A 13,126-nucleotide genomic window follows, 5' to 3' on the forward strand; every position below is an offset into this window, starting at 1 on the left:
TTTTGAGAATCCCCTCTCATTGTTCATTAACACCATTTTTTCCCTTTAAGTTTTGTAACGTATTTCTAATATTTACATTAAAGTCCTGGTCTGATAATTGCATCAGGAATATGCTGGGGGTCTATTTCTATTGCTTGCCTTTTCCCTTGACTATGGGTCACATTTTCCTCTTTCTTCTCACATATAATAAAGTTGGATATTGTGGATGATACATTGTATATTCTATATTTAAAATATTTTCCTTTATCAGAATTTGTTTTACCAGGCAGTTAAGTTACTGAATGATCATGTTAAACTTGTGAGCGATTAAAAAAAAAATTTTTATTGAAGTATAGTTGATTTACAATGTTGTGTTAGTTTCAGGTGTACAGCACAGTGATTCTGTTCATACACACACACACACACACAAACACACACACACACATATATGTCTATATACACACACATATATATATATATTCTTTTTCAGATGTGAGGGTTTGATTTTATACATTTGTAGGGTATGTATGTTTCTGGTTTGCTCCTAATCCTGGAGAGAATCCCTTAATCCTGAGAAATTACCTTTACCCTGTGTTACAGGTTTTCTGGAGCATTAATGGAAAGCCCACGTCATTTATCAAGCATTTCTAACATGGCATGGTTAAACCTGCAAGTTCTGTCTCCTCTGAATTGAGCAGAAGCTGAAATATCACTTTAGGCATATTGCCTTCCACTGTTGATTTCTGCTTGAGTTCCTCACAAGTCCTATTCTGGAGCTGGCCAAAGATTTGAGAGGTGTTTATATTCAGGTTTTGGTGCTTCCTCTTACATAAGTTCTTGCTTTCCTGGATTTTCTCCATCAATTTGTAGCCATTCTGGTATCACTGAAATCTTCAGACACCTTTAGCCAATGAGACTGCAGTGTTCTGCCTGACTATTAACGACTCTGGACCGTGTAGACCAGAGAATGCCCTCAGGAAAAAAGCTAAATGAATATGGATCTTGTCCCATGTTGTTTTCTTCTTTCATGGATAGAGTACACTCCAATTTCTGCCTGCTTTTGATCACTCTCAGTACCTTAAAATATTTCGTTTAGTTATCATCATCTGTAACTGGGTTAGTGCAATACAAGCTACTCTGTTATTATTGGAATTAGAACTTCTTTTGACTCTATGAGTTATTATATTTTTTCTTATAATAGAATAATATTCTACTATTATTACATTACATATTTTGTTATATTAATATATTCCAGTTATTGTAACCAGGGTTTTCCTGATGAACAAAATAAGGCTAAGAGAGATTAATTTACTTTCTTGAAGTTATCCAGCCTGCTAGTGGTACAGGATATGACTTTTTTTTTTTTTTTTTTTTTGCGGTACGCGGCCCTCTCACTGTTGTGGCCTCTCCCGTTGCGGAGCACAGGCTCCCGACGCGCAGGCTCAGCGGCCATGGCTCATGGGCCCAGCGGCACGAACCCGTGTCCCCTGCATCGGCAGGCGGACTCTCAACCACTGCGCCACCAGGGAAGCCCCAGGGTCTGACTTTAAAACCTGTAATTTTACTTGTAAATCTAAAGTCCTCGGCGTCATAGTAATTCAAGGTAAAGAATGAAAAAATCATGTGACCTCAGGGCAAAACTCAACATGTTGGTGGTAGGCCCATCCTGTGTTTTTTCAGTCTATACAGTAGCCAAAGAGGGAAGTCACTGCAATGACCCAGATATTTTACTTGTGTCAGTGTTGATAAAACATGAGCACAGCTTGCAGACCAGGTGTCTTCCTGAGTTCACCCATTGGGCCGTGTTAAGTCATTGATCCCTCTATCAGAGGTAGAACTGCTTACTAGGCAGATGAGGTAGCATTAGGTGACCCATAGTTGGAATGCCATTATATAGTCATCTAACAGAAAAATAAGTCCTGGAAGAAAGGAAAAGACCTTGAAGATTGTTTAGCTAATGTAGTCAGTGTGGGCTGCCATAACAAAATACCATGGAGTGGTTGGTTTATCCTACAGAAATTTATTTTCTCACAGTTCTGGAGACTAGAAGTTTAAGATCAATATTTTAGCCAATTTGGTTTCTGATGAGGTCTCTTTTCTTGGCTTGCAGATGATTGCCTTCTTGCTACATCCTTATTTGGCCTTTCCCTGATCCGTGCATGTCGAGGGAGAGCTCTGGTGGCCCTCCTTCTTTTATAAGGACACCAATCCCACTGGACCAGGGTCCCATCCTCATGACCCCATCTAATCCTAATTTACTTTCAAAGGCCCCATCTCCAAGTACCATCACATTAGGGATTAAGACTTTTAACATATAAATTTGGAGGAAGACACAATTCAGTCCATAACAGCTAAACACTGGTCTCCAAGTAACATCTGAAATGACCAAGGTCACATAGTTAGAATAAGATCTGAGAGAGCTGCTCATTCATCCTACCTTGTTTTGTGCTTTCCCACTGGTGGGTAGTCATTTGGCTGAGTTTGTCAAGAAGGGCTCTTTTTTTCTTTACCTATTTGGTAGTCAGGAGGCTTCTGTAAGAATTGTGCTTCCTTATGAGCAAAATAAACAATTACCTACCTAGAATAATTTGGCTTGTCCCAACCAATCCTAAACTATCCTTGACTTTGTCACCTGAAACTTCTACCATGCAAGAAATTCCACGGGATAAATGCACAGCCTTTAATAGCGTAGAAAGCCTGGTTAGACATAAGTCATTTAACATTTTAGTGTGAATTAGTTGATATAATCTTTTCTGATAAGAGAGCTTCTATGGCTAAATGCTAATAGGAAAACCTTTCGGTTCATTCTGTCATCAGTTTAAATTTCAGTTTCCTCATCTGCCAAATGGGGATAATGATAGCATGGATAGGGGCATTAAAAATAGATTAGAAAGACCTATAAAATGGGAGAAAATATTTACAAATCGTATATCTGATAAATGGTTAATGTCCAGAATATATAAAGGACTTCTACAGCTCAACAACAAAAAATAACCCAATTAAAAAATGGGCAAAGGATTTGAATAGATATTTCTTTGAAGAAGATATATAAACGGTCCGTAAACACAGGAAAAGATGCTCAACATCATTAGGGAAATGAAAACCAAAACCACAATGAGAGAGCACATCATACCCATTAGGATGGCTATTATGAAACAAAACAAAACAAAACACTAGAAACTCACAAGTGTTGGTGAGGGTGTGGAGAAATTGGAACCCTCCTGCATTGCTGGTGAAGAATGTAAAATGGTTCAGCTGCTCGGGAAAAGAGTTTAGTGGTTCCTGAAAAAATTACATAGAATTACCATGTGATCCAGTAATTTCACTTCTAGGTAAATACCCAAAAGGATTAAAAACAGATACTGGTACACCAACGTTCATAGCAACATGATTCACAATAGCCAAAAGGTAGAAACAACCCAAGTCTCCATCAACAGATAAATGGATATACAAAATGTGCCTACAGTGGAATATTAAGCCATAAAAGGAATGAAATTCTGATACATACTACAACATGAGCTTTCTATCCTCCAGCCTTATAAACATTAAACACATTATGCTAAGCGAAATAGGATAGATATTGTAAGATTCTATTCCTGTGAAGTACCTAGAATAGGCAAATTCATAAAGACAGAAAACAGATTAGAGGTTACCAGGGCTTGGGGAGAGAAGAAGGGGGAGTTATTGTTTGATGGGTACAGAGTTTCTGGATGATGAAAAAGTTTTGTAAATGGATAGTGGTGATGGTTGCACAACATTGGGAATGCGTGTAATGTCACTGAATTGTATGCTTAAAGGTGGTTAAAATGGTAATTTTTAGTTTATATACATTTTACCACAATAAAAATATTTTAAAATGGATTGGATATGTTACGTTGATATTTGATCTGCACTTTGTCTAGGAGTGGTATATTAAAACTTTGTCTAGGAGTGGTATATTAAAACTTTGGATTCCCAGTTACAAGGTGAAATTATAAGAGGCCCAAGAAAGCAACACAGCATATCAGGGTAACCTAGCAGAGAGGGGGAGACCAGTAGTCAAACTCCATGTCATTGGTATATGCATTGAGTCTTGGTATCTAAGAGGGTGACATTATCAATAAACCAATAAAGCAGATACTTTTTGAGCTCCTACTCTATTCTAAACTCTGTTCTAGGCATTTCTGGGGGTTGTCTGTAGAAATCTACAGCATAATGCCTAATCTCAAGGATTTATAATCTGGTTGGGAACAGCAGCTTAATCACACATAAGGCAACTGATGAGAAATGCAAGATTGGGTTGGGTGATTTAAAACTGTGAAGTACTAGAGTAGGGGAGATTTAGCAAAAGGGCTAGTGGTGTCTGGGAAGGCTCTGACCTTGAGTGGGGTCTCAGTGTGGGTTAATGTGTTGATGAGCCGGACATGTGTCAGATCTGCTGCATTACTGATGGATCTCCTCATGAATGCTGAGCGGTTCGGGGGCCTGGTGTTCCAGCAGAGGGTAAAGCATTTATCAAAGCTTGCCATGAAAGCCTGTACTAACTGGATTAGCTGCTAACATGGATTGAGGCTTTCAGTGGGATTAACCCCAACTGCAGTGAATTAGTTTCTCTTTTTTATCCTTTTCTTTCCTTTTCTTGTAACTTGGCTGTCTGGCAGAGCCAGGTAGGACAGTGGGTAAAATGCCCAGGTTTAATTTTCTGGAGTTAAAGAAATCTGGTGAAGGAATTTTTAAAGTGACCTTTGCCTGTTTTTTATACCCTGGGGGATTCAGTTCAGAGGTGAGGAAATCTTACCTCTCAGCCTCTCATCACAAGTTTCTCTATCTTTCAACCTCGTAGGCTCAACTGCTGCTTTAGGATTTCTGAAAATGTGGGGAGGCCTGAGGCCAAAAAGACAACTCCAGATTAGCCCAGTGTGGAAGCTGGAGAATTGGTGTTTGTGAGACTAGTTCAAGGTGGTTTAATCATTGAGCTCCTTTTCTAGAGTTTTCCAAGTTCTTGATGGTACTATCATGGCTTCATTGATGAAGAATTGTCCGGAAAACCTCATCTTCTTCTCTTGCCTTTTTCTCTTCCTTTATTCCCTCTTGTTCTTGTTCCTTCCATGTCAATTGAGTATTGCTAAAAGAAAACTAAGTTCTGGGTATGCAAAAATGAATTAAAAGCTCACAATTGATCCTTAATAAATGTTTTCCACACTGAACTGAATACATAAGCGTGTTCCCTTGCTGTTGGGGGCCTCTGCCTGGCATTCAAGTCTGACCATAAAGTGGCTCCACTCACTCTTAGGTGCCTCTGAAGGATCCTCTCCTCCAAAGATGTCCATCTCACCTTTTAAACACAGTGTGTGCATTCCAAGCTTGATGTACTGATTTCTCTACAAGGAATCCCTTTTCTCTATCCCTACGTCTTGACCCTTCAAATCCCGTTGCCTTCCTAGATAGTTTTTCACACATTACTCTAGATCCTATGTTCTCTCCATCCTCTGCCTCCATCTTGTTCTCTGTGCTCCACTAATAATTAACGTGTACACAGCAGACTTTATCACCGACTCCTGGCAGATGCTACTAAACTAGAGAGTGTCTTCACGTGCATTTGTTTCTATCTGTTTCAATATCATTGGGAAACTTTATTGGCTTTTCTCCACATCACCACACACCGAATGATTGCTTTTGCAGCCTGTCAGGTCTTTATTGGGCACCTAATCCCAGTATTGCCTGGAGTGGTTTTCAGAAGCTCTTCCTATAATTCCTCCAAATTCTCTCGTGGCGTAGATACTCAGTCTCAGCTCTGGCTCTGTCTGTGCCTGAGGGTTATGACTTGATCTGTGACCAAGGTCTAGAGTCGATTTATGTTTGGAGTTATATCATCACAGTAAATACCTATAAAATTGCAATTAATTGACTTTTCATCTGTGCGACATGGATATTTTGTTATTACCATAGCCCTATTGCCCAGCAGAGAGCCTGACACATATTAGGCACTTTAATAGTTATTGAATAAAGAATTAATGAATTGCTTCACTCTGTGGTCAGGATCAGAGCCCAGTATTGGTTGGGGTTAAGGCTAATTCTGTGCCTAAGTTTAGCTGGCAGTCTGTGACTAGTTTCAGGACAAAGTCTGGCTGTTTGTAGGTGAGGTCAGGTTTTACTCTTCGAGTGGGAGCAGGGTTCCGTTTGTGGTCATGCCCAGGGCTGAGTGGGAGGTCAGGGTTGGGAGTCAGTGTCCAGTCAAGGGAGACAGTAGTCAAACCGGTCCAAATGGGATCCAATTCTTGATCTCAAGCTTACTGTCACTGAGTGTGAACCCCAGCATTAACTATCCACTGGGAATGGATATCTGGAAGCAGATCTCCCAGAACACACTATCTGATTTCAACCTAGAGCGGTAGATGGACTCTGTTACATTTATACCCCCTACTGGCTGGACTTCAAAGATTATTTTCAACTGAATTTTGAGTAAGGGTATCTTTTGCCTTCATTTATTGAAGGTTTCCCTTCATAGTTTGGAAATGAATAGTCTAATTTCAAGTTCTAGATTAAGGATTGCCCTACAGTGAAGTTTGGGCAGTGGTGGAGTTGTTGAATTATGATTTTAAACTGCTCAGTGGTCCCACATGCTCACTTGCTCTCTGTCCTAGTTAAGTGTCAATCCCTGACACCTCTGTTAGGGTGTCTCTCTGACTCTGCTGCTGTGTCTGTTTTGAGTTCCTCTGGCTGGCTGTCTCGCTGCCCGTCTCCAGGTTTCTTTTGTCCTCTCCTGGGTTTTAGCAGTCACCTTGCTGGGTTCTTGCTGAAGCAGCACTGCTCCCAGGTGATTAATAACTTGGAAGATGGCTCTGAATATGGTGATGGATTAATCCCAGTGGAGAAAGAATTACTTGGAGGCCAGATGCCTTGGAAAGGAAATGACTACTGGAAGCTCTTTATCTAGATCTGGGCAAAGTTTTTCCCCCACCTAGGCCACTACTTGGATATACAGAACCTCCTGTTTCACTGCCAGAGCTTCTTATAGCACCTCAGTGTCCGATGTCCTGTTACTATTTCATTATGAAAACTTACCATTTTAGGGTCCTACACCCTGTTCTCTCCTTTGAGCTAAAAGACTCAGATTTTGATCTTGGATTTGTCATACATCAGCTGTTTTACTTTGCACAAGCCATTTAATTTTTAGGCCTCAGTTTACTCATCTGTAAAATGGAAAGAATAGTCTCTATGAGGATAAAGGGAGGTAATAAATTTGTCAGTTCTTTGTAAATTGAAAAGTTTTGTGCAAAAGTAAGGATCAGTTTTATGGGTCTTCCTATATAATTTTTCTCATCTTAGAAGAGGGGTTTCAATGTGATAACTTGGAATCATGAATAATATAGATATTGCAGTTATTAGGACAGGTCAGGGACATACATACGTGGTTGGAATGATGGGCACTTTTCAGGGATCTTTATTGGAAACTGATTTTGTGTAGATATCCACTCTTCTGATTGAAGTACACAGTTATTCACACACAAATAAAATGTAAACTTATACATGACAGAGGGAGTAATTTGAGGATAGAACATTTTACCTTTTCTTGTGAATCACCATGATTCTCAGTGAGTCACATTTTATTTACTAGAACTTATATGTTATTATCATTAGTAATATGTGTCATTATTAATTAATGGAAGGAAATACAGATAACATTTTATTCTGCTCTGTCATTATTCTCTTTGGATCTAAGATGAGAAAGACATTTTGCTCATGTTTATGGTGTCACCATCTTGGAGGAGAGGCCCATGACACTTATGAAGTCTTTCATGCTTGTCATCTATCTTCTTGGATGAGGGATCTTTCTTAGAAACCTCATTCAGCTAATGGTTTTGGAGCACCTGCAATATTGCCATTGGGGATCAGCTAGAACAAGGTAGACAGGTACTCTGTCCTCATGAAGCTTAAGTCTGCCATTTTATTTGCTAGGTTCTGTTCTAAGCTCTATGAATGGAATGGTAAACAAGATATACAGGGCCCCTGTTCTCATGGAGACAGACAAGACACAAATAAAAATGTATTAGGTTACGTTCCATAAAGAGAATGAGACCGGGTGATTAAGCAGAGAGTGCCTAGTGGGAGACTGTAGATGGTATGGTCAAGAAAGGCCACCTTTGAGGGTATGACCTTTAAGCTGAAGCTTAAATGACAAGAAGGAGTATGCCATGCATAGATTTAGGGCAATGAAAAAACAAAAGAAGGTCGATGTAGCTGGTGCCTTATGGGCAAATGGAAGGGTAGGAGAAGATGAGATTGATGGTGAAAATTGTCTAGGACATTGTGTGTTGTCGATCCTTAGTGCATCAGAAATCCACTCATTTTAAGCAGTAAAGTGATATGTTTAATATGTTTTAAAAAGATCAGTAGCTTATTCTGGCTATTTGTGGACAATGGATTCTAGGACTGAAATGATAGCAAACTCGGGGAGACATACTAGGAGGTATTTCAGTAGTCCAGACAAGGGACAATAGAGATTTGGACTGGGGTATTAATAGTGCAGATGGAGAGAAGAGGAAGAATTCAAGGTATGTGTCAGATGTAGAGGAAAATTGCATGTTGGAAGTAAGGGAAAAAAAGAGGAATTGTCATCACCATATTTTAATATGTTTACTCATGTATCTCTTTTATACACTGTCAGCTCCTTGAGGTCAGAACCTGGTTCTTTCAATATCCCTTGCACGTAGCACAGTGTTTTGTATAATGGGTATATGCTGAATGAATGAGTAAATGCATGCATACATATATACAAGAATACAAGTAGAAAAAAATTTACCTTAAGTTATTCTTTTCCTACTTAAAATTTAAAAGTCGTATATTTGTATTTGATATGTATTTTTGTTTACTTTTCCTCTTCATAACTGAGTTTTAATAACACCAGAGCAGCAAGATGATATTTATATTAAAGCCAACTGTCTCATGACTGTCCAGTAGTGATTAAACACCTCAAACAGTGGCAACCTTACTTTACCAAGGTAGAGATTCTGTGGACTTCATCTTCCATCTTTTACCTGGTTAAAGCCTCTTTTCTCCCAGCAGCTCTGCTTCTGGGCACAGGTCAGTTGTAGACTAAAATTGACTGCTCATTGAGAAATGAGGGCTAGGTAATTAAGACTGGAAATTCGAGCTGCAAGTGCTGTCAGACTTTCTGCAAGGACTTCTCAGCCTAAGGAGCCAGGCTCATTGAACAGGGACTGGTATGGATGAAGATTTAAATTGGAGCTGCTTTTCCATAGCCTTTGGAAAGCTGCTGATTCATCTTCTAAACCAGGCCAGATCAAAGGCAAAGACGAAGAAAAACTTTCTCAGGCATTTGCTCTAGGAGAGGAATGAGAGTTTGGCCTTCCACATAGAAATAAAGTGGATTGTAGGTTCTATCATCTCATGGGGACTACAGAGACCCTACTGACTGCTGTGGCCCTGCCGGGAAGTTTGAAATGCCTATTTCTTCCTTGATTTAAAGCACCAGAGGTTCCCTTGCAGATGCTAATGTTATGATAAAGTTGGACTGGATGATCTATTGTCCATGTCAAAGCCGATATTTTAGGATATTACAATTCTTGATCTTTGAATAGAAGTCCATGGAATTGTAGACATTTCTTCAAGTTAAAGCCAGGCACAGGCTAATAAATCCATTCCAAGTTCTTTCAATCCCAGCCATGGTTCTTCCACTATCATGGTCCTGAAACAATGGCTCCAGCCAGAGGAAGAAACCTGGTGCCTCTCACTGTTGCGGCCTCTCCCGTTGCGGAGCACAGGCTTCGGACGCGCAGGCTCAGCGGCCATGGCTCACGGGTCCAGCCGCTCCGCGGCATGTGGGATCTTCCCAGACCGGGGCACGAACCCGTGTCCCCTGCATCGGCAGGCGGACTCTCAACCACTGTGCCACCACCCAGGAAGCCCTTATTCTTTCCTTTTTTTTAGAATTTTATTTTATTAAAAAACTTTTTATATGATTTTTAAAGGCTGCTTTCCATTTACAGCTGTTACAAAATATTGGCTATATTCCCCATGTTGTACAGTACATCCATGAGCCTATCTTCCCCCAGTAGTTTGTGCCTCCCACTTCCCCACCTCCCACCCCTATCTTTCCCCTCCCCCCCTCTACTGGTAACCACTAGTTTGTTCTCTACATCTGTGAGTCTGCTTCTTTTTTTAATATTTACTAGTTTGTTGTGCTTTTTAGATTCCACATATAAGTGATATCATACAGTATTTGTCTTTCTCTGTCTGACTTATTTCACTTCGCATAATGCCCTCCACATCTGTTCATGTTGTTGTAAATGGCAAAATTTCACTCTTAGTATTCCATTGTGTATATATGTACCACATCTTCTTTATCCATTCATCTGTTGATGGACACTTAGGTTGCTTCCTTCAATTGTAAATAATGCTGCTATGAGCAGAAAATTACCAGTAATGAAATTGAATCAGTAATTTTAAAATGCCCAGCAAACAAAAGTCCAGGGCCAGATGGCTTCACAGGTGAATTCTACCAAACATTTAGACAAGCATTAACATCTATCCTTCTGAAACTAATTCCAACAAATTGCAGAGGAAGGAACACTTTCGAACTCATTCTATGAGGCCAGGATCACCCTGATACCAAAACCAGCCAAATATATCACAAAAAAAGTTGATTCTTTATGTGTCCATTCATTCCAGTATTCATTCACAAAGCATCTATCAAACACCTCAACTCTTCATATGGGAAAATTTAGGCCTAAAGAAAGAAAAAAGACTTGACTGAACTTACCCATTTGGTGGCAGGTCTGAGATGAGTTAGAAACTAGATATCTTATTCTTTCTCCCTTTCCTAACACTTACACTAAACAAAAAATGCCCTCTTGTTTAATTTACAATTTCATCATGATGTAACCACCTTCGTAATTACAGAACAAGTTGATGTCAACACTACGTTAATGAAAAAGTAGCCATTTTCTAGTCCCCAATCACTGGCTGCGTGGGAGCTTGGAGAATTGGAAATGAATCACCTTTATTTACATTTGGTGGGTTCAGAAACATCTGAGTAAGAAGCAGTTGAGACTCATGAATCTGGACTTGGCTAATACAAATGGAGATGCGTTCCATGAACTGTAAAGAAAGAGTTTGCTAAGGCAGTCACCGTCATATATCTAATTTCACGACTGTCCCTTCTCTAAAGACTTTTAGAGCAATTTCAAACTAAATGAGAAGAGTAGCCCAAATTAGGAGACTCAGAGACTTGCAGTTTTCTGTTACTTACTAGAACAAGTCTAAGTAAGTGTTGCCTGGTGCATACCCTCAGTTAATTTCATTGAAGCAACAGATGGGAATGATACAGAATTAACAAATAATTAAAAGTATAAGTGCATGGTTCTAATTTGTGTGACAATGTTTGAAAAATTATTTTCTCTAAGGTTTCCTAAACATTTCCTCTGAATATGTTAAAATACATATTTGTTTGATAAAGGAGGCATTTTAGCTTAAGTTAAATTGAAGTCAGAATGATTCTGTTCCAACACTTACCACTATGTACCCCTAGGAAATTTTATGAATATTTTAGAGGCTTGGTTTTCTCAATAGTAAAATGAGCACAATAATACCAGTTTTGTAGGATCGTTGTAAGATTTTAATCTGGCAAAACGTGTTCAGTGTTTAGTGCAATGCCACTAACATAGGTGTGAAATAGTGCTCAGTGAATACTAGTATTACTATTGTATTTATGTATTAATATGAATATTAGACATTTCAAATATTGGCTTCCCACTTTTAAACTATCACAAATTTTATATTAGAAGAAGATAATAAAAACTAAATAAGAATACTATCACTGTAAATATTGGTACTGGTGAGCCTGTTGACCTTAGCAGACCCAAATCTTGACTCTTTAAGGGAAAGACTGGATACTCATTCCTAACAGAGCCTCCATGAACTTTGAATTATTTAAACTTTTTTTTTTTGGCTGCATTGGATCGTCACTGCTGTGCACGGGCTTTCTCTCGTTGTGGCAAGTAGGGGCTACTCTTCGGTGCGGTGCATGGGCTTCTCATTTTGGTGGCTTCTCTTGTTGCAGAACACAGGCTCTAGGTCCATGGGCTTCAGTAGTTGCGGCACGCGGGCTCAGTCGTTGTGGCTCGCAGGCTCAAGAGAGCAGGCTCAGTAGTTGTGGTGCACGGGCTTAGTTTTGCTACGGCATGTGGGATCTTCCCAGGCCAGGGCTCGAACCCGTGTCCCCTGCATTGGCAGGTGGATTCTTAACCACTGCACCACCAGGGAGGTCCCAACTTCGAATTATTTAAAACCATCCACTTGAAAGGACACGAATCCTGCCCTGACATCTTAGGCCATTATTTTGATATATAGTTTCTTTCAAAGCTCTATCTCAGTATAATCTGTGTCCCAGCCAGGCTGCAGGCTAGTCATACTTTGGCTCTATTGACTTGCCAGGGGGAATTATTTATTTGGCACCAATAATATGCTCTGTACTGTATGGCACTTGGTGATAGTAATTGCTTTGGTTTATTTGGTATCTTTCCCCCAAGGAATTGAGAGGACTTTCAGATACACAGGGACGGGTAAGCTTCCCCATATTGCTCCTCCTAACTTATAGCCCTGGGCCTCTTACAAACCGCTTTGGGATGATGATAATGTTGAGATGTATGTTGGAGAAAAGGACAGTGGTAATGGAGATGAAGAGGAATAGAGGAGGAGGAAGGAAGGAAAAAACTGAGAAGAGGAGCAGAGAAAAGACAAAATGAAAGAGTTCTAATTTCATTGCTGTAGGGAGCAAGAAACATCTTTGAGTAAATGTTACAGGGAACCTGCAGAGTAAGAGATCCCTCAAAACTATGCCACCCGGGCTTCCCTGCTGGTGCAGTGGTTGGGAGTCTGCCTGCCGATGCAGGGGACGCGGATTCATCCCCCGGTCCAGGAGGATCCCACATGCCGCGGAGCGGCTGGGCCCATGAGCCATGGCCGCTGAGCCTGCGCGTCCGGAGCCTGTGCTCCGCAACGGGAGAGGCCACAACAGTGAGAGGCCCGCGTACCGCAAAAAAAAAAAAAAAAAGTGTCACCGTTATTTCCTTTGGGAGTCAAATCCTCACCCTGGTACTCAAAGACAGCCATAGTTGAGTTCACCCAGCCTATATAACTTTCTCTC

The sequence above is a fragment of the Lagenorhynchus albirostris genome, chromosome 3 (assembly GCF_949774975.1).
Source record: "Lagenorhynchus albirostris chromosome 3, mLagAlb1.1, whole genome shotgun sequence".
Taxonomy (NCBI): domain Eukaryota; kingdom Metazoa; phylum Chordata; class Mammalia; order Artiodactyla; family Delphinidae; genus Lagenorhynchus; species Lagenorhynchus albirostris.